The sequence below is a fragment of the Myiozetetes cayanensis genome, unplaced genomic scaffold (assembly GCF_022539395.1).
Source record: "Myiozetetes cayanensis isolate MyiCay16 unplaced genomic scaffold, myiCay2020 scf14, whole genome shotgun sequence".
In the NCBI taxonomy this organism is placed as follows: Eukaryota; Metazoa; Chordata; class Aves; order Passeriformes; family Tyrannidae; genus Myiozetetes; species Myiozetetes cayanensis.
In genome coordinates, this window is record NW_026087048.1 from 17,938,652 (window position 1) to 17,944,241 (window position 5,590).

The window sequence follows — 5,590 nt, forward strand, 5'->3', positions numbered from 1 at the left end:
CAAATGACAGAAAACATAATTTTAGCCAAACTCCATGACCACTCATTGTGCAAATCATCAGCTCCCCTGCCAACCTCAGAGGTGGCACTGGGCACCACCAGGAGAAGGATTTGTCCCCAGGAATAAGGCAGGAATGTCAGAATGGACACGGTCAGGGAGGGCCCTGAGAGCAAGAGCACACAAAGCAGCATCACATTACCTGGTGTCATCAGTGCCACGGGTGCCAGATGACACTTCTCTCATGGTTTTCTTCCTACCATAGTAAAAATAAGGTTCTGAGGGTATTATCACATATATATATATATATATATATAAAATACTTTTTATATATATATATCCCAGCAGCTCAATTGCATTTCTCAGAGGAAAGCTTGTGGCTGCAATGCACCCAGAGATGTTGCCTTACCTCAACCTCATCCAGAGAAGTCCCTCCAGCACCTCCAGGGCTTCAGCCTCACCTTCTTGAAGTGGCATGCGCTGAGCAGAGGTGTTTGGGGAGCTCCCCAGCCTGGACAGAGTAGGGAGGCAGTGGGAGGTCAGCACTGTGGTACAGGAAGTGATCCCCCCCAAGCTCAGCCCAGCTTGAAAGCCCAGCAAGCACTAACACTAACAAACAGTCAGTGTGTTTATATCCCACCTTCCTGCCAGAGAGCAGGGGTTATTTTTGGCATATTTTGTCATTGTTGGAAATGTCAGTGAAGGGCAGGAACAGCACAGAGCTGTTGGGAAAGCCTAGAGGCAACTGCCCCAGGCACAGAGTGATGAGATGAGGGATGTGGGAAGCTGCTCTGAGCCATTTACACAGGGATTGGGTTTTGCCCACAGTATGTGGGACAGCTCCCTGGCTTCAAAAGACCTGGGGATTAAAAGCAGAATGGGCAATCCAAGCTATCTCCTATTCCAGCCCCACACTGCTCCCACTCACCCCATGCAGCAGTGGAGCAGGACAGTTATCCTGAGCTCTCCCCCACCAGGTTCTTCACCTCTTCCCACCTGTCCTGCCCTTGCATGGGCTGTGGACATCACCTGGACACCAGCAGTGAGGTTCTGGCATCACTGAGCACCTCTTCCAGCCTGTACCCACTGCCTTTTGGCAGGTCTGGCTGCTAACACTGAGTTAAAACAGAAAGGAAGAAGAGAGAACAAAACAGCATCGCTCACAGCCCACTTGCCATCGTGCCACAAGGCTTGGCCACGTTCCTTCAACTCACTGATGGTTTTAAGATCACTTAAACCACTCACCTCCCCCATTTTTCCCAGGCAAATGACCTCTTTATCCACACTTCTGGATCTGCTTTGTCCCTCCTGTGAGCACCAGATGTCCTCTGCAGGACTGCTTTTCCTTACAAAACCAGCAAGATCAGCAGGGAGAGCACTCGAGTTCCTGCAGGCACTTGCAGGCTGATGGCTGTGGCTGATAGCTGGGTCTTCTCTTTCAAACGTGTAACTAAAACAGGGAGCACAAGTGGCTGGAAAGCCCAGGTTTGATTAGGGCAGAACCTTGGACTGGTATCAGCCAAGAGGAAAACAGGTAAAACCAGGACTTGGGAGGTCAGGAGCTACTGGCCAAACCCCAAACCAGGCAGGCTAACTCTGATTGCCCCACTGCAGTAGGGACTGTGGCTGGAAACACCCTCCTTTCAGATGGTTTGTCCATAAAACACAACGTTTAAACCCAGAAAGCAGACAGGAAGGTGAGGAGAGCCCTCCTTCCATGCTAGCCCCATATCTGTGGTCTCCCATCTCCTTCAGGCTCTGCAGCTTTTATTTCTCTGTGCATCACCCAATGATGTGGCCACCTTCACAGTTCTTGTCTAGCACGTGTAGTTTAGAGGACCTGAGAAATGGTTTATCCCCACAAACACACTGCAGCTGTGAGGAGAAGGCGCCATGGGCTCTACTTGGCATCAAGAGCCTGAATTCAGCCTTGAGCATCCATTCAGACTCAGCACTTTTTCTGGGTCTCTTTATTTTAGCCCCAACCAAACAGATGAAATTAAGAGCATCCACATTAATTTGCTGTGCATATGAAGGGGTTGAGGATTTCTCGTGGCCACTGTGAGCCCAACACTGGCTTCCAGCCTCACCAGCATGTCCATCTCCTCCTCCCCAAAGATGAGCAGATAACAGGCAATTTCCATAATGAGTCTCTGTCCTTCCAGCCCTGCTGAAAGCAATTAATGAAGGCAGACACTAATGAACTTGGCTTCATAGCACCCCGGAGAAGGGTTATTGTCATCTGAGGTGCAGGAAAACCAAGGCGAGGGCAGGTGGAGTGGCTGACCCTGGTCACGAGGTACCTCGGGTTGGATGCAGGAGCCGGAGCTCCCTGCCCGGAGCACGGAAAGGATGGCAGGTAGATGCAAGGGCAACCACAGCTTTCTCATGTGGTGTCTGTGGCTGGAGAGACTGGTTTGCCCACGTTTGGGATGGCAGGAGGGCCTCCCCACCCGTCCCGGTCCTGTCTCAGCCCTGAGTGGCTTTGGGGAAGCTGTGTCTCTGCAGCCAGAGCTCCTGACACCCGGCACCCCCATCCTCCTCTGCATCCTGCTTCCCAAGTTTTACCAGACCCCAAATGCTGACAGTGAGGTGTGGAACAGGAGGACTCATGGGTCCTCTTGCATAGGAACATCCTCAGTTTGTGACTCACCAGCCCACCCTCCCTGGTGTCACTCGTGACTCTGTTCCACTTTGCTGCAGCAGCATTCCACCATCTCTTATCAGTGAAGAAGATAACAGGGCAGCCCGACCCAGTTGCAGACAGGTGCCCAAAGCCTCTCCCTGCAGCATTTTTGGACCAACCTCCATGTTCTTCTGCACTGAGTATCCTCTTATAGACGACAGGTTCCCCTGCAGCAGCTGCTGCTGCATTCCTGCTGGTGGGATCACAGTGGTCTCTGATCTCTCCAGGTCTGCCTGCAAGTGTGAGGATAGCTGATAAAGCACAGGGATGTGGCCTCTGCATCACATGCTCTTACAGCACGCATGTCCTCACATGCACGTTGATGGCATGCTAAAAATATTCTCCACTTTTTGACCGATTAAAATTTTCCAGGAGAGTTGGAACCACAGCCCACACCCTATCTGTGCAGCCAGAGGTTTCCCCTCACCTCCCCCAGCCCTGCCGGGAAAACAGAGATTACTGAACAACATTTCTGGTACTTTGGGTCTTTTTTTGGTTATTTTAAAAGCCTGGCTAAATGATTACCTTTTTTTTTCAGTTGTTCATTTTGTGATGTCTGGCACCATCCTGGAGCCAAACTCGGCACTGTGACACCCTGCCTTGCTCTCACACTCCCACTGAGAAGGCTGTAGGTGAGCTGGGATGCTCCCAGCCCCCCACTCAAACCCCATTTTGATGGCTTGGAAAATCAAACAAAGAAAATATGTTTTTAAACCAGCTGTCAGGCAGCAGAGAGCTAACCCTGGCTTGGTGACAGCTCTGAACGATGATGGCCAGCCATGATTTTCTTGTCACATCTTTCAGAGGTGCCCATTGTGCTGGGTAAAGGAGGAATCTGAAGGATGCTCACAATCCTCCTGGCCACTGGCCAGGCCCCTCTGTGCCATCAGTGACGTTCATGCAACATTTTCTTTGCCCAGTTTGGCTCTTGACCATGGAGGAGAAGCAGGGTAGGCCACAGACGGTGTTTACACAACAAGAGGACGTCTCGGCGAGACCAGAGCCTTTGCCAAACCTGGAGCTAAGCTGATAGGAAGGAGATGTCATCAGTGTGCTTTTGCTAATTATCACTAATAATTATTTGTGTGTAGTTTCTCTTAGGAGCTCCAGTTCTGGCTCTGCCCCTGCTGCTCCTGCAGCCCTGTGCAAGTAAAGCAAACTGGGGGGTCCTGCCCCAAAATCCTGCAGGTGAGAGGAGAGGGAGGGTGAGTGCAGCGTGTGGGCAATGCCCTGACCGTGGTGGTCGGCATGATGGATTCCCCCTCCTGATGTTCTCTCCCCACTCACACCGGTGACAGCCAGTTAGACCCTGTCTGTCCTCTGTTTGCTTTTCTGAGTGTGTTTGGTGCCTCAGCCTCTTGTCAAAACCCAGCACAGCTATTAGCTGCTCCCTTCCATGTGGCATGTCTTTCTGCTGACATGGCAATCATTTTCCTGTCAACGCGCCTTGACAGCACCAGGATTTCTCATTTCGAGTCCTGGTGTGTCCCAGGGTGATCCCTGGCTCCTCCATTAACCCCTGGCCCTGCAGGATGGGGGTAGCCAGCCCTGATGGATGCTCTGGTATCCCTCCCACCTCTGGTTAGCAGAAGCTGCCTCCTGTTTTTCCTCCCAGCGCTTGCCATACCTATGCAGAAGAGGGTTTAACCTGGAGGTAGAGGGTGTCAGACTTTTCTTCTCCTTTCCCTCTTATTTTCTCTGCTGAGAACAATGGAGACAAGGTTTGCAGAGGGAGGTAATGTCTTTTTTTAGACTGACTGAAATAATTAGAAGAAAAACCAGGCAGGCTGTTGGGTACATGAGCCCTCCAGCAGGCCTGAAATAGCTGCAGAAGTCTGCAAAGCTGAATACCAGTGGAGAACAATAGCTCTGAGCGTGACTAGTTGTGTTAACCAGTTCTGCCACTGAAGACCATTCCCTATCTGTTTTCCTTGAATGAACAGAGTGGCATCACCCCTCTGCCAAAATCCACTGTCCAGGGAGCACCCCATGGCCAGGAGCCATCGCTGTGGCTGAGGGAGCCACACGGCTACAGGGACCTGAGTCCTGGGCATTGCTCCTCACCAGCTTTGTGGAGCATCCCTCGCCTCTCTGCACCCTGTTCCCTGTCCTACTGCTCCTGGGACCTGACCTGACCTCGGCCCCAGGGACACTGTCCCACCCTGGACCCCGTCTGACCCCCAGGGCCCTGCCTGACCCTGAGGAGTCTCTGATTTCAGGGGTGCTGTCCTGCTACAGAAGTCTGGCCCCATTTCTGGGGATCCTGTCTGATCCCAGGGGACCCTATCTGATCCCTGGGGACCATTTCAGACCTCACTGACCCTGCATGACCTTTGGGACCTGCTTTCTGGGATTGCCCTACAACGGGGCTCTGGTCTGATCCCTGGGGACCCTGCCTGACCTCAGGGACCTTATCTGACCCCAGGGACCCTGCCCGACCCTGGGTATCCCATTGGACCCTGGGGACCCTGATGGACACCAGGGACCCTGCCTGATCCTGGGGACCTCCCAGTTTCAGGGACCCTTCGATTTCAGATACACTGTCCTACCACGGGGGTCTGGCCTGATGCCTGGTGACCCTATGTGACCCTGGGGACCTCTCCCACCCCAGCTCCATGTCCTGCCCCGGGCATCCTGTCATGCTCGGGTATCCCGTCCTATCCCACAGTCCACGTCCCCCCTCACTGTCCATGTCCCACCCCGCAGCTGCCGTCTGAGCGCAGGGACCCCGTTCATGCCCCTTCCTCGGGCACAGTCCCAGCGTGTCCCGGGGGCTCCCAGCCCCACGCCCGCGGCGGGGGGCCGGGGCCGGGCCAGGCGGGGGCCGGGCCAGGCGGCGGCGGCGGGGCCGGGGCCGGCGGCGGGGGCATCCCCGCCTCCTCGCTGGCAGCGGCGGAGCCGCCGGAA